This window comes from Dipodomys ordii, unplaced genomic scaffold (assembly GCF_000151885.1).
Source record: "Dipodomys ordii isolate 6190 unplaced genomic scaffold, Dord_2.0 Scaffold78, whole genome shotgun sequence".
In the NCBI taxonomy this organism is placed as follows: domain Eukaryota; kingdom Metazoa; phylum Chordata; class Mammalia; order Rodentia; family Heteromyidae; genus Dipodomys; species Dipodomys ordii.
In genome coordinates, this window is record NW_012267294.1 from 3160889 (window position 1) to 3177464 (window position 16576).

Consider the following 16576-nt stretch of genomic DNA (forward strand, 5'->3'; position numbering starts at 1 on the left):
CACAATGGAATTCTATGCCTCCATCAGAAAGAATGGCATTACCTTATTTGTTAGGAAATGGAAAGGCTTGGAAAAAATTATATTCTTTTGTAATTTTATCTTTGCTACCTACCTACCATGTCTGTCCTCATCCTATTCCTATGACTCTATTCCTGTGTGTGTGTGTGTGTGTGTGTGTGTGTGTGTGTGTGTGGTGATGGTATTAGAAGTTAAACTCAGGGCCTGTGTGCTGTCTCTCAGCTTTTTGCTCAAATCTGGTGCTATACCAGTTGAGCCACATCTCCACTTCTGTTTTTTTGGTGGTTAATTGGGATTTAAGTCTTACAGACATTTTTGTGCAATTTGGCTTTGAAGCATAATCCTTAGATCTCAGCCTCCTGAGTAGGCAAGGTTTATAAGTATGAGTTACAAGCACTCAGCTTAAAAGTCTTCTTGACTTCCTTTCTGTATTTTTTTTTGTCAGTCGCAGGTCTTGAACTCTGGGCCTGGGTGCTGTCCCTCAGCTCTTCAGCTCAAGGCTAGCACTCTACTACTTGAGCCACAGAGCCACTTCTGGTTTTCTAGTGGTTTATTGGAGATAAGAGTCTCAAGGACTTTTCCTGACTGGGCTGCCTTTGAACCACAATTCTCAGATCTCAACCTCCTGAGTAGCTAGGATTACAGGCATGAGCCACCGGCACCTGGTTTCCTTTCTGTATTTTAAAGACCCTCCCCTCCTTCCTATTGCCATTATCTTCAGTTTCCTCCTCCTGAAAGTTATTTTGCCTTCTAGAAGCCTCTTTGAGAGCAGGATTAATGCTGAGTTCAGGAAATGTGGCTGCTGGTCACACTTATTATTATTCTCACTTCTCTCCAAAATAACTATATGGGAGCACAAGCATCTCTCTTCTCTACTTCTATGATACTCTGGCAAATCTATTACCTTTGCAAGAGTCTCATGAGGACCGAAGGGAAAAGATATGATAAATGGCTTGATTTCTGTGAACTTCTGTGTTTTTTATTTGTTTGTTTGTTTTAGGGCCTGAGAACACAGGTAAAATCTCATTATGATTCTCTGACATTCAGTTCAACTTTACTGTACGAGTCAAAATAAAATAAATGTTTAAACAGCTATTGAAAATCTGGACCATCTACTGAATATTGTATTTCACATATGAACCTTGCTAAATGTGGTAGGAAAATACTAAAATGCTAATAGAGTTTCTAGCTCCTGTACTCCTAGAGGTAAAGCTAAGGGTAGATAATGATTTTGTGGAGGAAAGAGGTGATTTTCAAAAGTCAGTATCAGTGTAAGTCTCTTGCATGCTGTCTCCCAATTACATCCTAATATCTTGTCATAAGTCTTTGTTGTAAACCTTGACTGGTGGGAAAATTCAGGGAGAACAACTTCAAGTTCCAGGTCAATCTGAGCTACACATGCAACTCAATCTCAAGAAAACTCAAGTAGAGTTCTTGATTTTTGCCGTTCTAACTGGGGTGAGGTGGTATCTCAATGTTGTTTGATTTGCATTTCTTTTATGGCTAGGGAGGTTGAGCATTTCTTCATGTGTCTATTGGCCATCCTTCTTTCTTCTTCAGAGAAGTTTCTCTTTAAGTCTTTAGCCCACTTATTTATTGGGCAGTTGTTTCTTTGGGGATTTGTCATTGGGGGATTTAATTTTTTAAGTTCCAAGTATATTTTAGATATGAAACCCTTGTCTGTTGTATGGTTAGTGAAGATCTTCTCCCAATCTGTGGGCTTACTATTGATCTTGTTACCTATGTCCTTTGCCATGCAAAAGCTCTGCAATTTCATGCAATCCCATTTGTCCAACCTTTCTTTGATTTCTTGTGTTTCTGGGTCTCTATTAAGAAAATTCAACCTGTGCCAAGGAGACCTAGGGTTTCTCCTATTCCATCCTGTAATGTTTTCAGAGTGTCTGCTTTGACTCTGAGGTCTTTGATCCAGAGCGCCTAATTTTTATATGCTGTTCTCAGATTTAGACATTTTTTTGCCTCTGCAATGGTAAATGGTCAGAAGTCTGTTTACTTTTAGGCTATCTTTGCTCTCTGCTAATCATGTCCAACTTTCTCTATCTCTCCCTTTATTTGCTCTACAACTTTTTGGCTTGTGACCTGAAGAGTGTGATGCAAGCTGGGTCCCAGCGACCCCCTCTAGGTTCCCTCTCAAAGGCTAGCCAATCTAAGCTTGATTTGTTCAGGTTTTCTTTGCATTTTTCAGAAATTTGCCATCTTGAGTTCGCCATCTTGGCCACATTGGGGGTTAAGGGTTTGGTCTCATCTGACTCATACCCTTCCACCAAGCTTACTACTCCTCTATCCATCTATTCTAATGTGCCTTGCTAACAAGTTGCTCTTTTCACAGGCCCTGGTAACTGAGGTCCAACCATCTGATGTGCTTTGTTAGCAAAGATGTCTAAACATTATTGTCAAAAATTTTAGGCTTTGAGTTTTGCCTTTTTTGTTTTGTGTTGTGTATTCTAGTACTGACTAGGTGATTCTAAAATATTGGGCACATCTGTGCTAAGATTCTCATCACACCTAACAAGTTTTGTCATTGCAGAATATTTGTTGGTCAATTCTTGATAAGGACCAAGTAAACTCTACTTATTCTATTTGATCTCCTATTGCTTTATTTGGAAATAATAAAGGGTTTTCATGGCAAAGATTGGAGTTGAAAGCCAGCCTGGGCAAAAACCATCCCTGAGACTCCATCTCCCAACTAAACTGCAAAGAGCCAGGCTGGAAGCATGGCTCAAGAGGCTCTTATCTCGAAACAACCAAACACTGGAAGTGCTACTGTGACTCAAAGTGGTAGAGCACTAGCCTTGGGCAGAAGTGCTCAGGGACAGTGCCCAGGCCTTGAGTTGAAAGCCTGTGAATGCCAACTGGGATGAGCCATCCCAGCAACAAGCACCTAGACCCCTGTGATTCAGCCAGTCTGGGGAACAAGGGACCATGGAGAGGAGTAAGAGGAGATGATGTCACATCAGCCACTTTGTGCCTGCCCTTTCAAAATTAACCAGAGCTGGGAGGTCAATAGAAGTAAGAAGCCTGCCCATCTAATGTCCATACCTATCTACCTTTTAACTGGACAGGAATTTACATTCTTGCCTTTGTTACCTGACTTCTCCTCTACCTAGTTGCCAGATGTCAGAAGTAGCTAAGGACATTTCTACCAACCTTTTCAGCCCCAAGTCCTTCCTCTTGCCATTTATTTGCTCTCTAGTATTTTTTTCCCAGCTACTCAATTCCTCATGAGATTTTCTCCAGACTTCATCCAAGAGGCTTGCCTGCTCCAGACATTAAGGACTCACACCTACCAAGGCTGCTGCTTGCTGCCTTCTCTGGGAGGGGATCACATTCCAGCCTTTTACCCCTAATGTCAACGCAAGAAGTAGCCAGAGAGAATCTGCACCTTATTTCATGCTTATTAAAAGGCTGGAATATAAGGTCCATTCCTGGATGGTGAGCAGACCCCACCCTCCTCTCAGCAAAGTCTCCGCCCAGTACCTGTGTTACCCAGGCAACTGGCACACCTGGAAGAGGTCACATCTGCATCTGCTGAGGTCACATCTGGATTCAATACAGCCACATTCCCCACCCCTACCCAAGATAAGGCCTAGCCCACGGCCAGATACCCTCTTTCCCAGGTCTTTCCCAGCTGTGTGGAGTGCCAGCATGGCCTGGTGCTAGCCGGAATGATGAAAACCTGAATACCATGTGCATGGTGTAGTTCTTACTTGTCAAGCTCTTTTTAAGAACCTAACAATTAGCATGTACTCAATGCTTGGCAAATAAAATCATACACACAGAGACTTGACATGAACTAGAGAATCCTCAGTTTCTCATATCAGAAATCCCAAAATTTCTGAATATAACTGATTTATATTTAGAATTTTTGTAAGCAGGATAGTTAGTGTGGTAAATTTAGCCTTGTTCGGCCAACAATTCAAATAATACTTTAATATGCAATTAAGGGTTTTCTGTTTGTTTTTATTTTTGTGCCAGTATAAGGGGATTGAACTCAGGGCCTGGGTATTGTACCTTAGCTTTCTTACTCAAAGCTGGCACTCTTCTAGTTGAGCAACACCTTCATATCTGACTTTTTGTTCATTAATTGATCGAGATAAGAGTCTCACAGACGTTTCTGCCCTGGCTGGCTCTAAACCATCATCCTCAGTTATCAGCCTCCTGAATGGCTAGGATTTGAGTCACTGGCACCTGGCTCAAGTTTTTGTTTTTAACTCACTGAGGATACTACTTGCCTTTAACATAGACCCAAGTGCATGTTACATAGTTCGTGCTTTCAAGGAAATTGTTCTCCCTAACAAAACCTAGACTGGGGCTAGATGGCCAAATTCCAAGAAATATAAAAATTGAATGATGAACCATGCATAGTTATAGTTTTACCCTGTCTAAGAAATCTGAGGAAACTAGAGTTTTTTTTAAAGTGCAAAATATGAAGCAGAAATAGGTGAGTTCCGCTTTTTGTTTTGTTTTTGGTCTGTTGCCCACAACAACTTGATTTCAGGGAATGCACACTGTCCCTGAGCTCTTTTGTGTAAGGCTAGTACTCTAACACTTTGAGCCATAGCACCACTTCTGGTTTTCTGCTGGTTAATTGGAGATAAGAGTCTCATGAACTTTTTTGCCTGGGCTGGCTTTGAACCATGATTCTCAGATCTCAGCCTCCTGAATAATTAGGATCACAGGCTTGTGCCACATGCACCTGGCTAAGGGGTTCAGTTTTTGGCTATCAAACTGTTTGTGCATACACACCTCTGCTGTCATTTGGCTGCAGTCACACAACATTGTAGTGTGCATGTGTTGACTGTTGCATTTTGATGGGAATGAATCTTCACAGACGATTGCCTTCTTGCAATTTAAACTTTAAGCTTTAATTAATGAAAAGCTTTGCCTTCTATTAAAAGAGCTTCATGAACTAGCAAAAACGTATAGATATTTACATAAATACATATCTATTCTTGGCTGCCTATTTTATCTATCAGTGATCTATATTTGGCTTGGTTAACAGAGAGGCCATTGGGATTCTATCCGGGGTCTCTGTGCAACAGCGCTCCCCCGTCTTTCTGTCTCTGTCTGTCTTTGTCTCGCTGCTTCTCTGTCTCTATCTCTGTATCTCTGTCTGTGTCTGTCTGTGTGTTTGTCTGTGTGTTTCTCTCTCTCTTTCTCTCTCCCTCAATGAGCTCCCTGAGACAGTCCTGATCAGAGAAGTATCTCAGGGAAGAGAAGGCTGTGAGGACTCTTTCATTCTGTCAGGAGACAGAACTCAATGTGGTCTGATCTCACATACACAGTCAGCTGGAGCTTTCTTATCTTCTGTTATTTTTTGTCCTTTCCTACTATGAATACATATCAAATAAAAGCAGTAACTCCTCTAATCCTAACCAAATTATCTCTTCTCATTTTGGCCATAAAACATTTTAGTTCTCTAGCAATCTTTTAGGTCAGTGCAACTTTGCACAATGGCTCCATATTTGACATTGTAGATTGTACATCTGTGTCTCTAGTATTAATTTCCATCTTGGAAATTCACTTCACTGTATGCAAATATTAACAAAAAAGATATGGCTTCAACTCCCAGTGTTGATGATCTGGTGGGAAGTAAGTTTTTAACCAAAAATTGTGTTATGAAATCAAAATGTCATGCATTCATGGAAGAACTAATAATACAGTGGTAAGAGTTAACAGTGGCTACACATCCTCCATGTTTCCAGGAGACTAGGCAGCAGAATTGAGTAAAGGCTAGGGTAGCATTGGAGAAGCTCCCTAGCCAAGTCATTCCAATGTAAGAACTTTGGAGGTAGACCCTATCCAGTTCCTAATCATAATCAATGCAATATCATAGGTGTACTTGTTGTTAGCAGTATTCCAAAAACTCATGCCTCTGGAGTAGGAAGAGCTATCAGAGTAGGAATTTACACAGTTGGCTTCAGTAGGGTTCTGTCACTGGGAATATGGGTAGTTTGTCTTCTCATCTACCAATTCAATCAGGCATGAATTCAGAACACACTTGAATTACATCTAAAGTACTTATAATGAATACACCAATTACATTCTTTTGTAAACTAAATTAATACAGATTTAGTATTTTTATTAAAGTGCTTTTGTCTTTGCTAAAGGGAGTTCAATCAACTGAGACTCTCTTTTTTAGAAAAATCTGTTTTGCATAAAGCAGCTACATCATAAGGGAAAAAAATGAAAGAGATGGGCAGGAAGGAGCGAGCCATGGTTTGGGAGAGAAATCGAGTGAGTGAAGCTAAGGGCATGTGAAGATCAGCAATATTCAGCAATAGCAGCAAAACAGTTTCAATTTTCTGGATTATTAATTCAAATTCACACGCACATGCCAGTTAAAATTAAAGGCCTCTTTTTACTGCACTAGTTTAAATTAAAGATTATATTCTGCTCCACAAGTCTGAATTAAATAGCTTATTTTGCACACCAAGCTCTCATTTTAAAGCTAATAAAGAAAAGACATAGCATGTACGTGCAAGCTCGAGACAGGAAGGGTCTAAATTACTACACCTGTTTCACTTGGGAGCTACTTTATTAGTGTTACAAAACTTGGCTTTCAATTTGGCACTCAGAAGCACATTTAGAACAAGCATTTCTTTGTTTTGACAGAGAAGCCATGGTAAATGAATGACGTTTGAGCTAGGTGTGAAATGTGAAGGTACAAAATTAACTGGTAAGGTAATTACTGTTCTAATTCTGCATAAACAAGCATTTTGAAAATCATTAATAGTTCAGGGAAATAATGTTAGTGATTAAATAAGGTGGCTTGCATCACTGAGCACAACTAAGCTCCTTTAATTACATTTGAAAGCAAGGGAAAGCAGCTAATTAAAATTAGCACAAGATTCTTGAATGACCAGCACTGCATTGTTGCTCTAACCTGTATAATTGTGTGTTTATTAATATGTCTTCATTTTCCCTCTTGAGCATTTAACAAAATTATTTAAAATAACTAATAACCTTTAAGGAGTAAATGTGACTGAATCCAGTTATCAAAATGAATACGGCAGGTCTTGCTCAGTCTTGCCATTATTTTTTCCCCCAATGTCCATTAACACAAGTGAAAGTCCATAGTTAAACCCAGTAGAGCAATGTGCTATGGTTTATACCATTAGAGGGTTGGCATTCTAGGTAATGGTTAGATGATATTTCCTTTTTGGGATTCTGGCTCAGGAGTATTCCCTTTAAAGGAAACAGAAAGCTACTACGGATTTGAAAGTTTCACTTGTTGACTGTATCTAGTGCAATTCACTTATTCATATGTTTAATTAATTCATTTATTCACTGAAAGTGTTTACTGTAACTTATTTATGCACGAATTTAATTCATCCATTTTTCATAAATATCATTTGTTTTTAATAAGTTTTAGCACTATTCCTGGAGGTTTGTAGAAAGACATAATCCCAGATAGTATCAGCCATATAATTTGGGTGGCCAAATACAAGATGAAATACAAGATCTCTTGTGTAATGAAAGCAAGAGCAGAGCACTGAGCCAAGCTCTGGGTCCTTATGAGATGCTGTATAATGCAACTTTTGCACCAGTGAACCTCAATTCCACAAGCTTGGCAAGCTTTATATATAAAACATAAGCAAGCAATAGCAAGAAGATGTGCTTCCTGTGTACAATGGTGGTGGGAGGAGCAGATGAAATGATTGGGACACCTCCTTTAAAGATTAGCACCTGCTCACCTGTTGTGGTTATTAGCTATTAGATGAGTCACGGCTCACTTCCTTCAAGAATCCCCATTGGCAGCTTATTAGTCTTCAACCTCCCAAAGACAATAATTTATGTTTATCTAGGCTTAGGAATTCAGTAAAAGAATTTAAAAATGTGTCAACAGTTGCAGAAGCAGAATATAATTTATCATCTATTACAATTTTACCTAGCAGTTTTAAAAGTTGTATTATACATTAGGCATTGTTCTACCTGGTAGATAAGGATGATTTCATTTAATGTTCAAACTCTGTGAGTTGGTAGAGGTGATCATTATTCATATTTTATGGATGATCAATTTAAAGAAGCGAAATGTAACTGATTTGTCAAAGAGCTAATAGACAGGGCAGATATTTGAACGCAGATGATCTGACTTGAGAGGCTGTGTTCCCAACCACTATATTAAAAGATGGTGTTGTTGGTAGATATCATTTCTATGGCTACTTTGCCTTTTCCTGCATTTCAGTTTGCATCTGTTGAGCATCTAAATTATTTTTTGCATGTCAATCGGATAATTTTGGATACAAATTTAATGCAATGCAGGAGACAAACTGACAATTCCTTTTGAATTTAGGGAAGATAATTATCCCAGTGTTTGAATGAGAACTTACACATAAAATAGAAGGTTTATGGTAGTATCTTTGTCCCTATTAAGTGGTCCTGTGGGCACAGACACTACTATCTGCTCTGACAATACTGAAATAGACCCAATACTTCAGATTTCTTCTCCAGATAAAAGATCTAACCACAGGCATTGTCACATCTACAACAAAGGCTGTCTAGAAGATTCTTTAATGTGTTCTACTCATGAACTCTGAGTGTGTAGAACGTTCACAATGGTGCAGCGATGTCATGAAAAGAATCTTCATTGACATTGTAACTACTAGAAATTTTTGTTTGAACAGGACTTGTTGTAAGACCTTTAGTCTAAGAACAAAAGAAGACTGAGATGCAATAATCAACTTTGCTTTTTGCTTTGGGGGAATACATCCATATGTGCTATGAAAAGATGCTTTAAAAAGGCTTTAATTGGCCCCCTTTTTTGTACTTACAAGGAAAGTTGTTTCTGCATTCTCATTCTATATTTCCTTTTCCCCTTTCTTCTAATTTCTCTAAATTTCCCCCCTCTTTTCTTCTCTCCTCTTTCACTCCTTCTCTTCCTTTCCTCTGCCCTCTCCTTCATTTTCCTTCCTTTGCTTTAAAATTGTATTGACTGTGGGAGCTGAACCTAAATTAACTATAACAACAAAAGCTAGAGATATGGCTCAATGGTATATGACTTGCCTAGCAAGTGTGAGGCTCCAAATTCAACCCTCAGTATTGAAAAAAGAAAAACATATTGAGAAAACTGGAAGGGTGTAGTTGGGCAAATCTTTAATCTTACTCAGGAGGTAGAAATTAGGAGGATCATGGTTGGAGGTCAAACTGGGCAACAAACAAGCTAAAGATGATGATTCACCCTTAGACTCTGAGTTAAGAGGATTAGGCTATAAGGCTGGCCTAAACAAAAGCCTACATAAAAAATAAGTAGGGGATGCCGGGCTCTGGTGCCTTATGCCTTTAATTCTAGCTATTCAAGAGGCAGAGAAAGATCTCAGCCTCAGCAGGAAAGTCCGTGAGACCCTTTTGTCTAATAAACTACCAAAAAAGCCAGAAGTGGAGTTGTGCTCAAGTGACTGAATGCTTGCCTAAGACAACTAAGCTCAAGGACAGTTCTCAGTCCCTAAGTTCAAACCTCAAGACTGTCACTAATAATAATAATAATAATAGAGGCAAAAATGAATGGGGACATGATTCAAGTAGTAGAGGGTAGGCCTATCCCAGTACTGACAAAAATGAAAAACAACATAATTGAGACAACTGAGAAAAACAAACAAACAAACAAAACTTCAATTCCATCAAGATCACATGACTACTAAGTAGCATAGGTGCAGTTTAAGTTCGTGTGCATACCCTATACCTTGAATCTTATAATCTGAACAATTTTTTACTTATATTTACTAAATTTTATTGCCTAGAAATTTCTTCTTTCATTTATTACTTACTCTCCAATGCATTTCATTTTCCCTTTGAGCATACACTATAGTAGATTCCTCAAAAATATTTATTTTTATTTTTGTTTCTCTCAGTTTTGCATGGACACATTACTATGTATTTTCTAACCTTCTATATGTCTGAAATAAGGTCACTTTTCTATACTTTAATTTTGTGTTCCCTTCAACTTAACTCGCAGCTAATTTTCTAGTCCAGGTCCCAATATAGCCTAAATATATGATATAATTTTGTCAAATGGATTTACTTACTTCCTCCATTATATAATCTGGTTGGCCATCACTATCTTTTACCTATGTGATTGATCTACTTACTTTTTTGAGTAAATATTAGTCATTTGCTAAATCAAGTTCCTTTTACCATCCCTGTGAAATATTTTCTATTTTCCCTAATTCACAATCTCATCTGGAATTTTTGAACTACTTAAAATATCTATTTATTTGATGTCCATTTGTCTGAAATATCTATTTGATATATATTTACTAGAATGCCTTACATCATTGTTCAATAAATGTACATCTTATGTGTAAGTTCTCCAAATGTATCTGAAACATAAAAATAAGAAATCATATTTTCTACATGTTTTAATTGCTAATGCTTAACCCAGGCCAGACACATGTAGGCCTTTAGTTCATGTTTGCCTGGCTAGAAATTTTTCTTTTTCTTTGATTATGATTCAGAGAAGAATCATTGACTCACCATTCTGTTGTTCCCCTTCCCTTCCTTAATTCCAATAAATGTATATACAATACCAGGTACAGACAAAAGACAAGGGAGGAGCAATGTAACAGCATTATGTTGGAAATGATCTGTACAACTTGAGAAGGTGGGGGGGAGGGAAAGCAGGAAAAAATTGAGGGAAGGGCTAACAAGGTTGACAAGAAATGTACTCATTACCTTACTTATGTAACAGAAATCCTGACAATAAAAAGAAGAGATAAAAAAGTCACTGAATACCAAAGTGTACTGTTCTACTTGCTTTAAAATGACTATTTTATTAAATAAAACCACAATTTGATGTTACAAACACAAGGCACTTTTGAGCCCTTATCATATGTCAAGCAGTGTGTTAAGTTCTCAGAATATGAAGACACGCAGGATGGAATTATACAGTTTAACTATCTTTTAAGGAGAAGTGAAAAAGTGCAGCTGACTACAGAGCACAAGGAGAGAAGGCATGCTGGTACAATAGTGTTCTGGAGGACAGAAGAGTGTTCAATACTACTTCTACATAGAAACATGATGACCAGAGGTTTTCACAGAGAAGGAAACTTCCCTTGGATATTGAAAAAGGTATGAGGAGTGACACTTCACCAGGTGAAGAATTGGAAGAACATTCCAAATAGAGGAAACACCAGAAGCAAACGCTTAAGAGTAATGAACTACTGAACATGTTTAGGGATTGGAAAACAGCATGGACCAGACAAAGCTTGAGGGAGAAGGGAAAGCAGATATGACAAAAAGTGAATCTGGAGTCAGCTATGCAGGATCCTAGGGAACTGGGATTTTACCTACCAAATTGATACTTTCAAAGGACTTCATCATAGAATTAGCATACCTGAAGCTAGGCTTAGGAAACCTTATTCTGAATGCATACATGGTTTCATGTGTTGAAGGCTAGAACAGGGAAACCTGCTTAGGTTCAATTTTATCTTTAGACAATGAACGTTAAGACTTTAAATTCAAGATGTAACAGTGGGATGGAATCAAGGCACATTTCAAAGACAGACTACTTAGATTCCAAGGATGATGCATCAAATAGTAGGATATTGTCAATTATTTTTCTTTCTAATCATAGTGATGAATCGTAGGCTTGTAGTCATCTTTTATCTTCTACTTTTCTATGTCCCAAAGTGCCCAGTTATTTCTAAGGCTATGGACAAAGGAGGGTCCATTACAAAAGTACAGGATAGAAAAGATTTCAATGAGGGGAAAAATAAGGTTAGAGCTGAGATCGTTTTTCTCTCTAGGGTCTACATTTGAATTAGCTCTAAGTTGGTACATAAAGGACCAATGGAATAAATTACAGAATACCTCCCACTGTGTATCTCATTACATTTCAGTGAGGTCTCTGTCTCAAATTTTGCAGGTAAGTCATATTTCACCAAAGGAAATTTCTTTGATAATTCATGGTCAATCGGGCAGACATAATTTTCATTCCTGTGACAACTGTGGTAGGTTCACATTCCGGGAACCAGGGATAGGGATGGTGGGGGAGGAGTAGGAGTGGGAATCTAGGAACAGAGTTTGATTTGGTGGTGTTGTCATCCTGATACCCTCCATCCCAGAGTGCTTACTTCATTTTAAATCTCAATATCTCATTCCATTTAGTGTTGGGATTTTTTTTAAAGGTGCCCAGTCCTTAACCTATTCTCCATTTCAACCATGTTCTCTTTGAGAACACAGAGCCAGCAAATTACTTAAAACAGCAAAGTGTCATGATTCAATAGTCATAACTTTCCTTCGTCTGCATCATATCTACATGTCAATCACATCAATAGACTAGAAAAATGATGTTTGGCAATGTTACAAAACATAGACATCGTGGAACCTGGTTATTTCTTATTTTTTTTAAACCTTCAATACTGAGCTAAATTCCACAATAAATCTTAAAAATAATCAACAAGAACATGTTATATTCTGTTAAAATTTAGTGTAAATCATTCAGTCTTTACAAATTTTGACCCTACAGTGGTCTAGATGGTGCATTCTAAATTAGGTGTTTTTGAAACATATATATTTTTAATTAATTCATGATAGAATACAACAATAAATACAACCAAGAGTAAAATGCTAATTTATATTTTATATTTAGGTATAATCAAGTCAGGTTAAAACAGACACTTGATTCAGCATTTATATCTCGGATGCAAAAGGATCCAATGAATAATAATTTACATACATATACATTTTAAGCAGCAAAAATCAGTGGAATCACATATAGGTTTGCATGGAAAGGCAGGGAAACACTAGAGAACAAATCGATTGTGGGATGTAAAATCTTAGAGAATTGATATGCAATTTAAGAGAGGTGTAAATTACAGCTCTGTATGAAATAGTTATTTAAGTGTCTATTAGTATAGTGTGTTCTGTGTACTTCTGTCAGTAACCTTCATACATCTCAAATTCCGTAAGTGTTCGAATCTTTGTTCTAGATTAGGAATGTTGAGGAATGTCTAGAAATGGTTGATGAAAAAGTCAGGGTCTTTTATGTCTTTCAGATCTTTTGAGTTCACTTGACTTTTCCCTGTCCTGTTGGTGACCTGACTTTTGTTTTAGGTGTGAGATGTTAGATGGGAAAACTGACACCCCCATGTAAAAGAGTGATTAAGAATGCAGGCTCAGGCTCTGCACTGACTTTGACTTAGGGTTTAATCTTTTTTATTTTTATTTTTTGCTTTGTTTACCTATCAACAAAACACTTTTTTTCTGGTGAAAAGGTATATGTAAAAAACAGAATTTCTAGGTGGGCACCAGTAGCTCATGCCTGTAATCCTAACTACTCCGGAGGCTGAGATCTGAGGATCACTGTTCAAAACCAGCCCAGGCAGGAAAGTCGGTGAGACTCTAATCTCCAATAAACCACCAGAAAATTGGAAGTGGCACTGTGGCTCAAGTGCTCACTTTGAGCTGAAGACCTGAGGGGCCAGCACCCAGGCCTAGAGTTCAAGCCCCACAACTGACCCCCTCAAACACACACACACACACACACACACACACACACACACACACACACACACACACCAGAATTTCATCTTGCCTGCTACATAGTAACTCTCAGAAAATGTTAACTACCATTACCATTAGGCAGGAGTTCCACTTTCATGTTGATGACATCATCTTGCATTTATTCCTGATTTTGAGAACCTATATCTGGGTTGATGGAATCAGGTTTGTCTTTTTATTTTCTTTTTCATTTTGTCTTTTGTTTATATGGTTGTCTCATTCCCTTTGCTCTGCCAATTGGCCATGGACTTCAACTTCATAAGAACTCAGAACTGTCTTCTCTCATTTGGTCAGATTGACACTACTATCTTCTAGTTGTAGTAACTCCAAATCCTCCATTGATCTTACACTCCTAAACATTTCTCTTTTCACACATCAGATTTATCTTCAGGTTCAGAAAATTCTTTTGAAATTTTTTTTAAAAAACCTCTTTTAATTTCCTGGGGTTCATTTCAATAAATGATCAGGTGTAGATAGGCATTGAGCCTTTCTCTTCCTCTCTTAATAATTGATATTTTAAAAATTGATCTTCAGTTTAACTCATGAGATTCAGGGATATCTTCAACCCTTCCCACATCTGGCTTAACAATATTTTTCTGTGGCAGGAATGTTTATTATTATTATTACAATTAATAAGTCTTTTATTGTGAAAATACCACACAGAGAAGTTACAATTACATGAACAAGGTAATGAGTACATTTCTTATCAAGCATTGTTGCCTCCTTTGTTTTTCCCCTACCATCCCTGCCATCCCATCTCCATGACTACACTCCCCCGAACCCCAGCCAAAAGTGTAAAGTTCATTTTTCGACATAGCATCTTGTACATCTCATTGTTGCAATGGGTCAACCTGTATCCCTATTTAAACAATTTGTTTTTTCCTTTCCCCTCCCCAAATTATACCAACATCAAAAACAGTGAAAACAGGGGTTATACTGTGGGGGAGGGACACACAAAACAACAAAAAAAATCACCTTATAAATACATTAGAAACAATAGCAAGAAAGAAAAAAAACACTTGTGTCCTTACTTTGGGGTTCATTTTGCCTAACATCATCTTATCTGACCTTCTCTGCTAGTCTCAGACATATACTAGTTATTGAAAATAAGGAAAATCATGAGACCTATGTTTCTTTGTGTCCAATTGACTTCAACAATTCATCCAAAAACTCATATACCATGTTCAAACAGGATTCATTCCAAGGACACAAAGCTGGTTCAATATACGCAAATCAATTAATATAATTCATCACATCAACAAGAGCAAGAATAAGGACCACATGGTTATCTAAACAGATGCAGAAAAAACACTTGACAAGATCCAACACCCCTTTATGATGAAGGCTCTGGAAAAATTAAGAATCCATGGAACATTCTTCAATACAATAAAGGCTGTATATGACAAACCTACAGCCAGCATTATACTTAATGGTGAAAAACTAAAGCCATTTCCTCTTAACTCAGGAATGAGACAAGGATGTCCACTCTCTCTACTTCTCTTCAATCTAGTATTAGAATGCCTAGCTACAACAATAAGATAAGATGTAAACATAAAGGGGATCCAAATAGGGAAAGATGAAGTAAAACTCTCCCTCTTCACAGATGACATGATCTTGTATTTAAAGAATCCCATGTACTCCGCTTCCACATTACTCAAGCTGATTCGAAACTTTGGCAAAGTAGCAGGGTATAAAATTAACCCTCAAAAAACAATGGCTTGTCGGACACCGGTGGCTCATGCCTGTAATCCTAGCTACTCAAGAGGTTGGGATCTGAGGATCACAGTTCAAAGCCAGCCCAGGCAGGTAAGTCCTTGAGACTGTTATCTCCAATAAACCACTAGAAAATTGGAAGTGGCACTGTGGCTCAAGTGGGAGAGCACTCTCCTTGAGCTGAAGAGTGCAGGGACAGCGCCCAAGCCCAGAGTTCAAGCCCTATGACTGACAAAAAAAAAAAAAAAATCAATGGCTTTTCTGTATGCCAACAATGAGAAGAATGTGTCTGAAATCAGGAAAGCAACTCCTTTTGTAATAGGCCAACAAAAAATAAAATACCTACGACTTAACCAAAGAAGTGAAGGACCTCTATGATGAAAACTTTAAAAACCTGAAAAAGGAAATCAAAACAGATTTAGAAACTGGAAAAATCTCCCATGCTCCTGGATTATAAGGATCAACATTGTGAAAATGGCAATACTTCCTAAGGCTATCTACAAATTCAATGTGATACTTATCAATATTCCAACCTCATTCTTCAAGGAAATAGAAGAGGCAATCCAAAAATTCATATGGAACAATGAAAGACCCTGAATAGCAAAAACAATTCTTAACAGAAAGAACAGTGCTGGGGGAATACCAATACCAAATTTCAAACTCTACTACAAAGCCATAGTAATCAAAACAGCTTGATACTGGCACAAGAACAGACCTCAGAACCAATGGATAGAATTGAAAACCCATACATGAACCCACAGACCTATAGCCATCTAATCTTCGATAAGGGAGCTAAAACAATAGAATGGAAGAAAGACAGCCTCTTCAGTAAATGGTGCTGCCATAATTGGTTAACTACATGTAGAAAACTAAAGCTAGATCTGCACCAGAATCAGCACCAGAATCAACTCCAAATGGATCAAAGACCTCAGAGTCAAAGCAGACACCCTGAAAACATTATAAGTTGGAATAGGAGAAACCCTAGGTCTCCTTGGCACAGGCCCAAATTTTCTTAATAGAGACACAGAAACAGAACAAATCAAAGAAAGACTGAACAAACAGGATTGCATGAAATTGCAGAGCTTCTGCATGGCATAGGACATATCTGAGCAAGATCAATAGAAAGCCCACGGATTGGCAGAAGATCTTCACTAACCATACAACAGACAAGAGTCTCATATCAAACTATACTTGGAACTCAAAAAATTAAATCCCCCAACAACAAATCCTCAAAGAAACAACTGCCCAATAAATAAGTGGGCTAAAGACTTATGGAGAAACTTCTCTGAAGAGGAAAGAAGGATGGCCAATAGACACATGAAGAAAT